This window comes from Miniopterus natalensis, chromosome 9 (assembly GCF_054644295.1).
Source record: "Miniopterus natalensis isolate mMinNat1 chromosome 9, mMinNat1.hap1, whole genome shotgun sequence".
In the NCBI taxonomy this organism is placed as follows: domain Eukaryota; kingdom Metazoa; phylum Chordata; class Mammalia; order Chiroptera; family Miniopteridae; genus Miniopterus; species Miniopterus natalensis.
In genome coordinates this window covers 17,879,149-17,895,959 of record NC_142089.1, presented here as the reverse complement: position 1 = coordinate 17,895,959, position 16,811 = coordinate 17,879,149, and the positions used below count along the sequence as shown (strand labels likewise).

Genomic DNA, 16,811 nt, shown 5'->3' with positions numbered 1-16,811 from the left:
GAAGGGAGAGGGATAGAGATAGAAACATCGATGTGCCTGGCCAGCACAGCCAGTGGTTAGAGTGTAGGCCTGCATACTGAAGGGTCCCAGGTTCGATTCTGGCTAAGGGCAGGTACCTCGGTTGCCAGCTCAATCTCCGGCCCCCGGTCGGGGAGTGTGCGGGAGGCAACCAATTAATGTGTCTCTCTCACATCAATGTTTCTCTCTCTCTCTCATCCACTCTCTCTGAAAAGCAATGGAAAATATCCTCAGGTGATTAAAAAAAAAGAATATGAGTGAAAGAGAAACAAAATGGAAGCTGAGGAGAGAGCTGAATTCTGGAGCTAAACCTACTGGGGAAACGAAACTTCAGAGATGGTGCCTCTGGTCATCCTGGAAAGTAGCTTGGCAAATCAACAGCAGCAGCTGGGTCTTAGAATATGCAAGTCTCTATACCCACTTGGCAAAGCCCAAGTGGATTTACTGTTAAAACGAACAAAGTTCTAGGGGACTGCAGTAGCCTCCCTTTGGGGTCCCTAATTACCCTTGTGCCTGAAGACTAACAGGCACAGGACAGGTTCCTTAAGTTGGCACTGTGGACTACTGCCCCCCATTACCTGACAGATGGTTATTCATGACTCTGAGCCTGGGCCCTCCCAGAGGGCTATCCTCTCCTTCCAGCAGAGCTGACAGTGAAGCTAGAAGGAGAACCAGGTTGTGCTTCTTCAGTCACCACGGTGACAAGAAACTATCACAAATATCTGCTTATGACTTCACTAGAGAAGCCAGGCAGGAAAGATTAGATTGGAAGGAGGAACATCTGCAGAAGCACATCTGGACTTAGCAACCAAAGGAAGGCTGAACTCTTGTTTGGGGACCAGCAGGCAAAGGGGCTTTTTTCATCATGTACTCCCTTACTTGCTAGGGCTGGATCACAAAATCTACAACACAAGTATACCTTTTCTGGCATCTGACTGTCTTGGGTTTTCTTAGTCAAGGAACTCTCTCAAAGTGAATAGGTCTCTGAAGTTATACCACCCATTTCTAGGAAATAAATGTCTAATATTGACATGCATTTCCTAAGCTTTTAGAACCAAGGGGCTAGCAATAATAATATAAATTAGGTATGGACCTGCTATGGCCTGAATTATGCCCCCCCTTCATATGTTGAAGTCCTAACCTCCAGTACCTCAAAGGTGACTATATTTGAAGACGGTCTTAATACTGGGGTAGGGTCCTAATCCAATGTGAAAATTAAGATAAAGATGCACAGTGTGTCAACAATAAAAAAAAAGTTAAAAAAAAAAAAGATACAGATGCACATAGAGGGAGTACATTATGTGAATACAAAGATAGCCTTCTATAAGGCAAGAAGAGAAGTCTCAAAAGCAAACCCTGTTGACACCTTGATTTTAGACTTCTAGCCTCTGGAACAGAATACAAATTTCTGTTATTTAAGCCACCTGGTCTGCGGTACTTTGTTATGGTAGCCCTAGCAAATTAATACAGGCCTTAATTGATAGATGAAGACCTTGAGTCTCAGGTCACACACTAGGTGAGTAGCAAGATTGCTGTAATACTCCATTTAATCACTGGTATGTTTAAAATTCTGAGATTCGTCATATTTTAAAATCATGCACATTTTTATATAACACAGCTAGAGAATATTGCCATTAGGTAAAAGCTGCTCTAATTCCAATTCTCTCCTAACACTCTGTACATCTTTATGATGTCCATATTTATCACAACAATAAGAAACCCTCAAAATCTTTTTTTTTTTTTTAAATGTGTCTTTATTGATTTCAGAGAAAGGAAAGGAGAGGGAGAGAGGGATAGAAATATCAATGATGAGAGAGTCACTGATAGGCTGCCTCCTGCATGCCCCCTACTGGTGATAGAGTTCACAACCCTGGCATGTGCCAGGACTGGGAATCGAACCATGATCTCCTGGATCATTGGTCACTGCTCAACTGCTGAATCATGCCAGCTGGGCCTTCAAAATCTTAAAGAGACTTCTGAACTCCCAGATAATAAATTATGTTTAATATCATTTTCAAGTGTACCTCACAGTATTTTAACTTTTAAAATAAATTATTCAGCCCTGGCCGGTTTGGCTCAGTGGTTGGAGCGTTGCCCTGTGGACTAAAGGGTCCTGCGTTCAATTCTGGACAAGGGCATGTGCCTCAGTTGCAGGCTCGATCCCTGGCTGTGGTTGGGGCATGTGCAGGAGGCAACCAATCGATGTTTTTCTCTCTCTCTCTTCCACTCTCTCTGAAAAGCAATGGAAAAAATATCCTTGGGCAAGGATAAATATATAAATAAATTATTCAATATGGAAAAATTAATTAATTAAAAAATCATGCACATTTCCTTAGAAAAAGGCATACAACATATAGCTAGCTGTCCTGTATATGGGATGAGAATGATAGTACTACACCTTCAAGCTCACACCCTAGACAGCTGCTGGCTATAGAACTTTCCAAATAAAAGTCTTATGTTCATGGTCTGTACTTCAAAATGTTACAAAGCAATCACTTGAAGGCATCTGCCTAGAAGAACCCAAAAGAGCAATATTTAGGAGATAAGGGAACTAGCCTTATTTTCTAGGTAACGATATGACAATCTTCAAAGAAAACGGACCCTGGAACTATGAAGCTGCAAGTCTTTTCAAATTACTTCCCTTGTCCTGGTGCTAAATTGAGTGGGTCCTCCTCTTCGAAGAGGGAGGCTTTCTAATAAAATGTTATTGTAGCTGCACAGGAAAAGCATGAACTAGGCTTTAAATCGGACAGACCAACTACGGGACATATGCTACAGTTAGGAAATCTATTTATCACAATGCATTGAAAGTTACTTAATGGCACCAGGAAGAGAGATAAAAAAGATGGACTGTTATCTCCTAGTTTAAGGCCTCTTCCTTCAAGAATGTAAGAAACCTGACTGTTTCCAGGCTGGATTTGTTTTCTTCAGCTGGCCTCTCTGACTCTTCACTAGAAATTCTCTAGCAAATATGCATCAACATAAAATTCTTGGGTTAAAACACTATGATCATATGCCAGTTAATTAAAAAGAAAGGAGTTATAGAGAGTAACTGGGGTACAGAATCCATAAGTGGGCTAGTAAGGTTTGATAATGTGCCAAGCTCTTTGAAGATATAATTTCTAACCTTCACAACATTCCTGAGAATACATTTTACAGATGAGAAAATTGAGACTCAGAGGTTAAATAACAAGTGACAATGCTAAAAAGTCAACTCTGACCTGTTTGGTCCCAAACTCCAGGTTATTTTCATTTCCTGAAAAGGGAAGTGACTGGTAATAGCAAATCCATCAGAACTCTGGGTTGGGGACTGCTCCATCACCAATAAAGAAACAAATATGCTTACATTCTAGAATTTCAGTTAACCACAAACTCAAATGCTTTAAAAGGTTAAGAGGTCAATGATTTTTTTTAAAAAATATATCTTTATTGATTTCAGAGAGAGGAAAGGAGAGGGAGGGAGAGAGAAACATCAGTGATGAGAGTCACTGATCGGCCGCCTCCCACATACCCCCGACGGGGGATCGAGCCCGCAACCCGGGCATGTGTCCTGACCGGGAATTGAACCCTAATTGCCTGGATCCTAGGTCGACGCTCAACAGCTGAGCCACGTCCAGCCAGGTGAGGTCAATGATTTTTAATAGGACAGTTACAATAATAAAGCAGGGATTGCATTCATGCTCAATTTTTACATTGCGCCAGACAAACAAAATGTTATAGGGGCTTTGTTAAGTAATGAAATAAACCCTAGCATCATGCTTCTGTTTTCAAACATATGACCTAATTGATCCCTATAACAACCAACAAGAAAGATTAGCCAATTAGTAGCATATTCAGTTAATAGCTAAGGAACTAGGTTCAGAGGTGCCATGACTTGCACAAATTTTGAAGCTGGACTTCATTCTAGACCCTCTAATTCCAAAGGCCTCCTCTTTTCATCCAACCTCTGAGAACTACTTCTTTCCAACCTCACAATACATATAAAATTCTATTCAGTTTGGCTACTGCCCTTAGACTGCCTTAATTGTTCTACTTGGTCATTTCAACACCTTGCTGATTGGCTATTTTGAGCCAGAACTCGCCCCTGTGGCCAGCTACTTTGGTCAGCAAGGTGTTTAACTTGAGAATTACTGGCAATCAAGTCTCTAATTAGTGCATATGATGCATATGAACAGGGAGCAATTGAAAAATGTTATGGAATATGTTTGCCTGAGAGCTCTCCCCACCCCCATCTCTTTCATCTAATTTAGTGCCAAATTCTGTCCTAGCTTTAGCTCCAAAATACAACTTGAATGTACTTACAACTCTCTCAATTCCTGACCCCCACCCCATCCAAGTCACTATCATCTCTTGTCTCCCCTTTTCCCTCTAATCCATCAACACACAATAAAACCAGAGCACACTACTCCTCCCACATAATAAAATCTTCACAGTTCAAGGTCCTGCCTATATCTCATTCAGCTCTTTACTCTCATTCATCATATACTCCTGGCACAGAGGCCCTCAGTATCTGGAACCCATCAAGCCCTTTCTCGCTGCAGTCTTCACACTTGTTTTCTTTCTGTAGCTCCTAGAATTGCTAAATCCTTCCCTCCTAACCCAAAGAAAGCTACTTTACTTTCCTCAGAACACCTGTTTTATTTCCTTCATTACACAATTTACAATGTGTCTATTCTCCATTGGATGTGTAAGTTCTACAGGGACCTTTGTTGTATCTTCAGCATCTATAATATCACAGATTTACAAATATTTGTTGGACCAATCACTGTTGAAATATTTACTCACTACTTAATGAACATCGGCACTGTCCCCCATACAAGGCCTAGCTATAATAGTTGCTTAATAAATGTTCGCCAGTATGTGTATGGTAAGTGAAAAAGCATACAGCAAAGAAAACTTCCTTTTGACTCGAGTGGAGCAGTACAGTACTTCCAAATGCAGATTGTAGAAGGGTTTCCTACTAGAAACCCAGAAACCATGGGGTTTCCTCCAGAATTGATACGAAAACTGAATAAAAACTTCGTTGTAACATAACTAGACTCAGACGGCTCAGAAAAAGACACTTTAGATTGTTAAACCCAATGACCTTGTCAGAATTCATTCTATTTGACTTTCTAATTTGTCACTGATTACGTTTACCTTCTTGAAACTCTACCCATGATTCTGACAGTACCACCCTCTCCCAGTTCTTCTCTTACCTTCCCAACCACTCCTCAGGTTTCATACTGTGTTCCTCTTCCAATGCAAATCTCTCAATATCAGTGTGTATCAAAATTCTACCTTTGGTCCTCTTAGCAGGAGTAGCTCCCCTCCCCAAGAGGCCTCCCTTGCCTTCAACCTCCACTTTTACACCAAGTACCAAATCCCTACGGTCACAACCTCCTGCCTAAAAATGCATTTACAAATGCCTACTGGCTATCTCCACCTCACTTTCTCCTTAAACCAGTTTCTTCTCCTATTTTCACTAGTCTGGAGTTAATGCCGTTACCATTCACATGGTCTTAAGAGTCCGCCATAAACATCCTCCTCCCCAAAGACATCAGGTTGGTAAACTGATTTTTACCTGCACCTGAGATTCTCTCTTTGGCCAATTTCTATCCAGGCTCTTCTGAGCCCTTTCCCAACTAGGCCTCAACTTTGGCCTATAAAGACTTGAACAAAACGCTAACATAGTTTCTAATAGTTTAAGGTCACATCACTAGAATGAATCTAGCCACACACGCCCAAATGTGTACCTGAGAAAATCTCAAGGCTGCTAAAAGAATTTACTTTGTTCCAGTCAACATCTGAAAATAGTGTGCCCATCTTCCAGCCTCTGTGGGAGGTAAGTGCCAGTTAGCAAACCCAGATGGGTTTCACATGGACCAACCCCTTACTCATATTTTGTAATTTTTCACTTCTGACTTTACTGAGCTCCCTCTTACCCTCGCACCCTCTGCCTCTGTTCCCTCATATCCCTTTAAAATGCCCAGTTACCTTTATACAAACTGAAGCTGAGTTCAGTCCACACTTTTACCTACTGCAATAATATATCACTAATTAAAATCTATCCATATCACCTTAACTGGTGTCCACCTTTGTTTATCTTTGACACTTGTTACCCCCAAGTGGTCCCTACTGACAACCTCTAATGATACTGTTTTAGTTCACAACCAACTTTCAGACCACTAAATCTTTGAGAGCAAGAATCTGTATCTAAAGCACAATGCAAGACACAAATATGTTCTCAAATGTTCCATTCAACATTTTAAACTTCAGTTTCCCAGAGGATCTGAAGTAGTTTAAAAGAAATTCAACAAAATAAACATACAAAAACAAAAATTTGGAATAGGAATATGCAAACTTGTTCAGAAAATAGGGAAAGATGAATGCAGATAAACGAGACCCAAAGAATCACTTAATTATTAAATCTGAGTTGCATTTTTACATGTCTACCTGACAGCCAAAATAAAGCAACGTAAGTGAGCACTTACATAATTCTCATTATCCATGATGCTGTCCTTTGAAGCACAAGAGTTTTATATTTAGATGAAGTCCAATTTACCTTTTTTTTTTGGTTGCTTGTGCTTCTGCTGTCATATCTGCTATCTAAATCCAAGGTCATAAAGATTTACTCCTAGGTTTTCTTAAAAGAGTTTTCGAATTTTAGATCTTGACATTTAAGTCATTGATCCACTGAGTTAATTTTTGTGTGTGATGTAAGACAGAGGTCCAACTTCATTCTTTTCCACATGGATACCTATTCTTTTAAGGCAGTTATATATCAATTAGCACATTAAGATAATCAAAATAAACCAGTAATCCATGTAAGTCCTTTCTTAATGAACTTATCTTAAATTGAGATACCTTCAAAGTTAATGATTTTTATGATTAAACCAACAAACTACTGCAGTATATACAAGTTCCTTTCCTGTGTCAAGTTACTATTTCCATGTTCTGCTAGGAAACTTGTGCCAGGTACCAAGGTAGAAAAGAATCATGATACTCCTGCCAAGAAAATTGCACATCTTATGTCCTCACTGCTAGATGGAAAGCATTCTTCTCAAGGTCAGTCCAGAATGCTTTCCAAAGTCTCTGGCTATGGTGAAAAGGTATTATAGTCACATGCCACATAACTTTTTGGTCAACGATAGACTGCATACACAATGGTGGTCCCATAAGATTATAATGGAGCTGAAAAATTCCTATCACCTAGTGATGTTCTAGCCCTCATGACATGTGGTGATGCTACTGTAAAGAAACCCACTGTTCTGCCAGTCATAAAAAGTATAGCACATACGATTACAGTAGTAGGCTATGCCATCTAGGTTCATGCAGTATGCTCTATGTTACAGTAACAATGAAATTACCTAACAATGCATTTTTCAGAAAATATCTTTGTTAAGTGGCACACAACTGCATCTACTAAATCCAGACTAAGAACTAAGATACCCCTTTGAAAGACCTTTCAAATACCCCCAAATCAATCTGACTGCTATTAGGGGGATGTTCCCAGGGAAAATTAGTAATGATTCGTTTAGCTTTTAAGTCTAAGCTCATACCGAATCCCCATTTTATTTTATTAAATATATCTTCATTGATTTCAGAGAGGAAGGGGGGGGGAGAGAGAAAGAAACATCAATGATGAAAGAGTTGTCATTGATTGACTGCCTCCTGCACACCCCTGACTGGGGATCGAGCCCGCAACCCAGGATTGTGACCTGACCAGGAATCAAACAGGGATCTCCTAGATCCTAGGTCAATGCTCAACCGCTGAGTCACGCCCAGGTGGGCTAGAACCCCCATTTTAGAGGTTGGAGAAACTGAAACATAACTTGCAGAAGGACCCTGCTAATAAGTGGGAGTCTAAATCCAGCTCTTTCTGACTAAGCCAACATTCTCTCCATTATATATACTTTACTTAACAGCACAGCTCCAAGGGGACTCCCTTGTTACTTCCTGGAAAGAGTGTGAATGTTTCTTCTTGGATTCTGCCACCTTAAGCATTTTCTGACCAATCCCTTAAATAAGGTATGGTGTAGTTCCAGCCAACAACAGGGAATAAAAATATCAGATGATACCAACACTGATATGAAGAGAAGTAGAAAACTGTAGGGACTGGCAGGTAGTTAGGTAGTCACTTGAGGGTTGCCTGACACTTCAAAGGAAAAACAAAAATCACTAGAGTTAAATCTCCCTGTTCTTTTTGCGGCACCCCCAACCATGGGTACGTGCTGAGTAGGAAGTGATGGGTGGTGGTGGCAGCTGCGTTAAGGGAAATAAAGTTGAGAAAAACAGGATGAGCTGAGATAAATGTCATTTAAGTCTGGTGTAGGGTTTGAAAATCTTTTTTAAACCTCAACATTATGTGAATGGGCAGAATATTTTCAAGGGTTTGTATTATAAAGAAATATCTAGGCTGAGAGAAGGCAGCTGTCCTGGAAGGACCATGAACAGGCACACTGGAAACAGTGTGGTATTGGTGAAAGAAGTTACAAAGCCAGACAATGTGATTTCTGGTCTTGCTACTTAATAAATGTATATCACTTTGGGTGTCACTTATCTGTATATCAAATTTCCTACCTGTCTATCTGAGAGTTACAGTGAAGATCAAATGAGAATATACATGAAAGTACTTGGTAAATAGTTAAATGCTGTGCTGATAAGGTAGGATTTAAGTTTGGCAGTAACTTTTCAAACTTCTGGAATTTCTCTCAGAGCGTCATGACAAGGAAATAATGCAAACAAGAAAACAGTATGAAACAGGTCTGACTGCATACAGCTCTCATGGTATTATCTGCAAGCCTGTCAGAACTGCCACTCATCAAGACAATGAGACTCTCCTATGGACAACTGGGTTAGTCCACAATGGGGCCATAACAAGGTTGCTCATATTCTAGCAGATCCTCACAGGATCATAGACAACGATTACTCTAGGAAACAAACCTGAATCTATAAACTAGGTGGTTTGGCTAAAAGACAATGTGGGAAAAACTATCTTCTGCACATACAATTGTACATTCAAAGCTCGGGGTCTAAGCTTTGTATGGCACACTGAGGTATAAATCAGCTAGATAGTTAGTTGATAGTCCCAGTTCTCTAATCCTAGTTCCCTCCTAGGATTTTCTAGTCAATTTAGCCCTTGAGTTTATATGTAAATGCAATACTCAGACCTAGGGATGGGAAGTAAGGGGTGGTAAGAGACATAGGAGAGGACTAAGGATAGCTACAGTCCAAACAATTTCTCCAAAAGAAAATTTCCAACCATCTCTTATAGACTGCAGGACTTCCTAGGAACACCTCATTGCCACTACCACTAGGTGTTACAAGGAACTAAAATGAATTAAACTAGGGAAAGCAAAGAGCTCAATTTCCATTTAAGACAACCACAAAACATTCACCAAGTATCTCCTATGTACTCACACAGTTCAAAGGACTCAAAAGGGGGGAAAAAATATATATGAGATAACCACTTGGAATAGACATATATTGGAGATAACTAGTTTGGAGATAATAATTTGGAATATGTGTGTATATCTGTAACTTTGAGTTACTACTTCTATTAACTATAAAATAAGGATAAACTTTATAGCCCTGGAGGTTTTGTGAAGTAATGTGAATGTGTCTAGGGCATAAATGCTAAATCAATGGTTATTTCCCTTTTCTTCTCAGCTCCTACTATGAAAGGCCTCAATTGCCCATGAAGGCAATATCTAGGAAGTTGGGTCAAAGAGGATAACTATATTTTCTTGCTCTCTAGTAACAGGTAGTTTTTCCTTCCTCCTAACACTTTAGCTCCTTTCTTTTAATCTTTACCCTTCTATTCCATCTTCACTCCCTCTAAAGCTAGGCTATAAGAACCAACAAGCCAGAATTTTAAAAAAGAACCTGCTCTTTACCATTTACCTCAGCCTAAGATGAGTAGTTCTAATCATGTCTCATTAGACAATCATTGCCTCTTTGGAAAGCAAATGCTGATGACTTCCAAATCTCTACCTGCAGTCCACAAATAATACCCATGGGGTTCCTTCAACCATGTCTTGTAAGCATCTCAAATGTTCTTTTAAAAAAATTTTTAGTCATCATCTCCATAAACCTGCTCCTTATGCATTTTTCTTAATTTTTTTTTTAAAATATATCTTTATTGATTTCAGAGAGAGGAAGGGAGAGAGAGATAGAAACATCAATAACGAGAGAGTCATTGATCGGCTGCCTCCTGCACACCCCCGACCGGGGATCGAGCTCGCAACCTGGGCATGTGCCCCGACTGGAAATCGAACCCTGATTGCCTGTATCCTAGGTGGAAGCTCAACCGCTGAGCCATGCCCAGCTGGGCCATTTTTCTTAATTCTTAATTCATGGTCCAGAATTCCTTATTTGGAATTCTGAAATAAAAGGTGTTCTGAAAATAGGAAGATTTAAAAAAAATAAATATAGCCTCAAAACAACATTTAGCTGCAAAACCTGAACAAAACTTTGTACTATTTATAGTCCTTATTTATCTCAATTAATATGCAAATGGTTTGCTACAAAATATTAATATTTGATTATATAGGACTTAATCTCAAACCCTGCTGGAGGTGTTATCTAAGTTACATGTACTATAATGCCTTTCTAAAACCTAAACAATCAGAATTTTGAAATATCTGGCATAAATGGTTTATTAGAAAGCATTCATTCTCAATGGGGACAATACTACACCCAAAAGGGCAATATTGGTTCATGAGGGAGAGGGGTACTTAGATATTACAATGATGTGTGGTCCTCCAAAGCTCAACCTTATCAATAAAGTCTTATTCCTTAGTATTTCATTTCTCTCATTGGGTTTTCTCAAGTATTACATGAGTAGCATCGACACTGACTTCATGGAAGGCAGACAAAGAAATGCAAGATCTGTACTGCAAACCTATGGCGAATAGATGGTCATGACTGCGGGACTTACAGGTGATTGTTGGATCTTGAAGTCATATAACAAGAGGTGGTCTGTGCGTGTCTTTTATGTCCTGTGAATGTTATTTATACTTGATCCTCAATGTGTGACACTGGCTTTGGTAATTAAACTAAAAGCTTATATTTTATTGTTTAATTCTACAAATTAAAATTTGTCATGATTAATTATGTCAAGTGCTGCAAAGAAAAATGCCATCAGGATCTGAATGAACATCTAGCAGCTAGTTAAGTTCTAAGTTATTTTCTCACATCAAGTAAAAGTTATTCAGCAAATACGGCTATAAAACTTAGGTAAATGTGAATAGCTTTTCAATTTAGCTTTTTTAAAAAAATGTTTTTATTGATTTTAGAGAGGGAGAGCACGGATAGAAACATCAATGAGACAGAGACATCGACCGGCCACCTCCTGCATGCCCTCCACTGGGGATCGAGCCTGCAACCTGAGCATGTGCCCTGACCCAGGAATCAAACCTCTTGGTTCATGGGTCGACTTTCAACCACTGAGCCACACTGGCTGGGCTCAATTTAACTTTTAACATAAAATATTGTTCAGTCGTTCTTAATCCTGCACTGAATAAAAAGCAAGCTTTATGCTTACTCGCTTTATATATAAAGATACATTTATTATACATAAAAACATAAAGTGTATCTATGCATTAAAATTTCATGGGAGGGATGCATTAGGGGAAAAAACTGTCCAGAAAGGCTCCTTAGGAGGGTGATAATGAAAGAAAAGGTTGAGAAACTCTGGTATAAGGAATTAGGAATCTGTCCAGTATCTTCTTAGCTTTTCAAGCCAGAAACTTGGGAGTCACCCTTGACAACTCCTCTTCCCTTATCTTCACATCCAATCTCTAAGTATGGCCGGCTTTATTTCCTAATTATTTCTGGATTCTCTTTCTCTGTTCCTATCTTTTTTTTTTTTTAAGTATGGATCTATTTGGTTCCATTGGTCTATTTATTGATTTTTATGTCAGTACTACACCCTTTTTTAATGTATCTTTATTGATTTCAGAGAGGAAAGGAGAGGGAGAGAAAGAGAGATAGAAACATCAACAATGAGAGAGTCACTGATCAGCTGCCTCCCTCCCCCCCCCCCAACTGGGGATCGAGCTCTCAACCTGGGCATGTGCCCTGACCAGGAATCGAACCTCGATCGCCAGGATCCTAGGTCGATGCTCAACCGCTGAGCCACGCCCGGCCGGGCTCTGTTCCTACTATCATTGCCCTAATTCAGGTCTTCATGATCTCTTGCCTAGACTTTATAAGAGCCTCTTAACCTGTTCCTTCTCTCTTTACTCTTAGTTGTTGTTTTTTAACCTTCACCCAAGGATATTTTTCCCATTGCTTTCCACGGGGGGGGGGTGGGGGGGGTGGGAAACATCAATGCAGAGACACATCAGCTGATTGCCTCCCCGCCCCGCCCATTGCAGCTGGGGATCAAACTTGCAACTGAGGTAGGTGTCCTTTGCTGGAATCGAAGCTGGAATCCTTCAGTCCAAGGGCCAACGCTCTAACCACTGAGCCAAACTGGCTAGGGCTACTCCAAATTTCTTGAAAGTTTGCCTCTCCTCTCTCATTTCTTATCCCACTCCAATTTGCTTCCGTGTCATTGAAATGTTTTGTAAAAGCCACTGATCAAGTGCACGATGCTAAAGCTTACATTTATTATAGGTATGTGTGTATATATAATTGCCAATATTAATAGGAATATGTACACCTATCACATATATATATATAAAATGCCTATTAATACTGGCAATTTTGGTGAGATGGCTAAGTTTTCCTGAAGGAAGTTGGAGAGTTATACCTAGCAGGTGAGGATATTGGCTCATTCAGATTTAACATACTATGTTACATTGAAGTCTGTATGCTGTGATCTCCTGGTTCATGGATTGACTCAACCACTGAGCCACACCTGCCAGGCAGAAATATTTTATAAAACACAGAATATTAATTCAGGAAAAATTTATAAGACAGGCAGTTCTTGGGCAATATTTGGCCTCAAATAGCCTTATCTTTGGTTAGCTTAATGTTTTTAAAATTTAAAAGTTAACATGTAATGTTTACAAATGTTTAATTCATTAATATCATATGAAAATTCAGATTTCCAACTTCAAGGGGGATACAAATTGTGAAAAGGAATGGGAAATTATGCAATAAGGCACCACTAGACTTACATTCCCCCATGGCAACAATTGGAGGGAACTCAGTAGGTTACATCGGGCTCTCTCGTTGGCCTGCCAATCTCTATTTGGTTGATTTCACTCAATTACCCACTATAAACTCTGGGGATTTCAACAGAAAGATAGGTTTTGGTCCATTTTGTTCACTGCTGTATTTCCATGGCCTTAGAACAGTCCTTGGCACATGGTAGGCATTCAGTAAACATTTGCTGAAACTAATTAATGATGCTTGCCTGGCCCCTAAGAGTATGAGTTTCTGACAAGTATTCATGTTTCTGCCTTTTCCTCAAAGACAAATTGATTAACTTTTAAATTTAGCATAGGGCCTGACACATAGCAAGCACTTTATTTGTTCACTAAGTGACTAACAGCAATTAGTTATTGCTTATCAAGTAATTATGGTGTTAAATAACATGCTAAAATGCTTTATAAGCATTAGCTCACTTAGTTCCCCTAAACCCCAATGAGGCAGATGATATTATCTTGATTTTAGAGATGAAGAAAATGAGGCTCTAGAGATTAAGTAACTGGCTGAAGACCTAACTATGTTGCAGAATGAAATAACTATAACACAAGAATGAGTATGGCTCAGCCCTCATGGTCAGCAGTTGAGCATCAACCTATGAACCAGGAGGACATCGTTTGATTCCCAGTCAGGGCACATGCCTGGGTTTCGGGCTGGATCCCCAGTCGGGGGGGGGGGGTGCAGGAGGCAGCAAATCAGTGACTCTCTCTCATCATTGTTCTCTCTCTCTCTTCCTTGCTCTGAAATCAATAAAAAACATATTTTTAAAAAAATGAGTATGAAAAGGGCTATATGAAAGGTAAGAACAAAGTGCTACAGAATTCAGGAGAGTTTACTTCCAGTCTGAAAGGCATAAAATATTTGAAAAAGGTTCACGAAGGAGGTAACATTTAAACTAGATCTTGAAAACCAGGTAAGATTTCCATAGGAAAAGTACAAAGGAGGTAATCTGAGTGGCATGCAGGATATGCAGATAAATGTTAAGTGGAATAAGATTAGTAAAGTCAATAGGAATACCATGCGCCTTGAATACCATACCCTATTATGATTTTTATCCTATAGATAATAGAAGACCAGTGAAGGTTCCTAAACTAAGGAGGAGAGTGACAAGATGGGATGGGTATTTCAGCAATGCTGCTGCAGCAGAACTGGTAGTGATACGGAGGCTACAGAAGAGATTTGGAGAACCCTGGCCAGTGTGGCTCAGCTGGTTGGAGTGTCATCTCGTACATTGAAAGGTCGTGGGTTCAATTCCCGTCCACGGCACATACCCGGGGTTGCGGGTTTGATCCTCAGTGGGGGTGCGTATGGGAGGCAACCAATCAATGTTTGCCTCACACATCATGTTTCTCTCTCTCTCCCTCTTCTTTCCTCTCTCTCTAAAATCAATAAAAGCATGTTCTCGTGTAAGGATTAAAAAAAGAGAAAGATTTGGAGAGCTTAAGTTATAACACCTTTACAGTTTACAATATTTTTTGACATTTGGTAATTCACTGAATCTTCACTTAACATCAATAAATAGTATCATTCATATTTTCACTTTGAGGAGCCTGAGACTCAGAAAGGTTGAATCCTACAGAATACTCTTCATGGGACTATGTTGTGAGAAAAACCCACACAAAGCAATTTAAGGAAGACCTCAGTAACATGATCACATAGGATTCAACAACTGCCAGTATAGAAAAGGAATAAAAGAAATAAGAAATAAAAGACAGATATGGTTTCTATCTTATGCCCAATGGTCCCACCATTAACAAAAATGCAAGAAAAGCAGGCTAAGAAGGAGGGGTGAGTTTGGTGCTTGTGAGATACTTAGGTAGTGACTGATGGTTTAGTGCCTTCTCTGCAAGTAGCAGTTATGAACTGTGGGGTGGGTGGGAAAGGTTGGAGGAAGCAAAAAGAAATGGGCTAAATCACTTCCTGACCCAGGAGGATTATCAGTTAAAAAGGCTTTGTTACTTGGACCCCAAAGCAAAATAGAAGTGGTCTTCAGTAAACTATTTAAAGGCAAAGATAGGACAGTCCCAAAGTTGGCTAATTCAGTGGCTCAAAAACAATGAAGAGATCAGATTCTTTCCATCTTCTCTACCCTCACCCTTAGAACCACTTGCACTTGTAAATTCTGCCTCATGATCCCAGCATTGCTAATGGCAATTTCAGAGTCAGAAAGGGCTCTTTCCTTTCCAGAGGCAGAACATATTTTGGTTAGAACCATACTACCTGAATAAGTGGTTCCTCTATTTGCTATCTCTGACCTTTCACAAGTCACTGAACCTCTCTGTGCTTCAATTTCCTCAACTAGAACATGAGAGTCTGAGAATTAAATGAGTCAATATTACAGTACTTAGACACTTAGATGTTAGACATTTAAACCTCAAAATAATATTATTGTACTTAGTGTCCAGCACATGGGAAGTTTATATAATTTTTAGCTATTATTATAGCTTTTTCAGCTCTCTTCTTTTGAAGTTCTTTGTGATAGCTGGGTTAAAATATAAGCTGGCAAAAAATAATAATAAAATAAACAGAAGCAAATCTCTTTTAAATAAGGAAGGCTTTTCCAGAAGTCACCCAGACTTCCCTTCATATCTAATTAGCCTGAACTGCACCACATGCCCATGCCTAAATCAATCACTGCCTAGGGAGCTAGAATTATAGTGATTGAATGAGAGTTTATATTAATCAAGACCTATCCCTGGGGCTGGGGAGGGGCTGTCAGATTCTTGGTTAGCAAGATGGAATGGTGATAAAATCACCAGTGTCTGCCAAATGTCTTGAGAGGTTGTGGTCTCTGCTAGAGAAGGTTAGAATAAGCAACTTCCAGAATTGCAAGTATCCCCCACACAGGGCTCCTAATGGTGGTGAAATCACTACAAAGGTCTGTTAAGGCTAATGAAGTTTGGCACACGAAAAATAGCAGAGGATATGGGCCAGAGCTCAAGGAGAGTATACCTGAGAGCTGGCGATATACAGCAGGTTCAATACTCTGGTTTCTCTTCAGATCACATAAATCTTTTGCCTTTTACTAAAAACTATGGAGAGGAACAATTATAAGTTTTCACTCAATTTCTTGAGGCCTCATTTTTACAAGGTTAAAAAAATAGAAATACAGCAGGTTCTAGATTCATGTAGGTGTGGTGCAGGCCGCCAGCCTTGGACTATCACCTAACCTCAAAGCCTGTTTATTCATATTTATAAATGAGGAAAATCCAAACTAACTCAGATTCAATGTTAGGATTAAATGTATCCTTACACTAGTTTCACTCCCATGGTATAAGGATCAGCCAAAATAAAAACAACAAAGAACCCACCATAGCTGGATAGTCAGGAAGATAGGGTGGGAGAGGGAGAGAGGTACCTGAAATGGAGTTGGAAAGAAAAGGGGGGAGGCAGCCTGGCTCTAGACTAAAAATCCCCTTCAGGACCTTGGTCAGGTTTTGTTGTTTCACTGAAGAACTTTCAAAGTCTACCATAAAAGGACTATTTACTTCAGACGTTCAGTCTTCCAAGAGGTTTACGTGCAGCAAACTGGGTAAGAATCTCACTTCTGGCTTTGCTGCTTACTGTGTTATCTTCTCTGAGGTAGTTTCTCAATATGTAAAAATAGTAAATCGCCATCAAATTTATTGAAGGCCAATACAAAATCTATAAAT

At 39.7% G+C, this 16,811-nt stretch overlaps 1 non-coding gene across 1 annotated transcript; it reads left to right on the top strand.

Annotated features, from left to right (window-relative positions):
• The first annotated feature begins 16,139 nt into the window (after positions 1-16,139).
• Positions 16,140-16,252, top strand: LOC148092378 (U5 spliceosomal RNA). Its single transcript, XR_015715069.1, has one exon. It is a non-coding gene; the product is annotated as a U5 spliceosomal RNA (small nuclear RNA).
• The last annotated feature ends 559 nt before the right edge of the window (positions 16,253-16,811 follow it).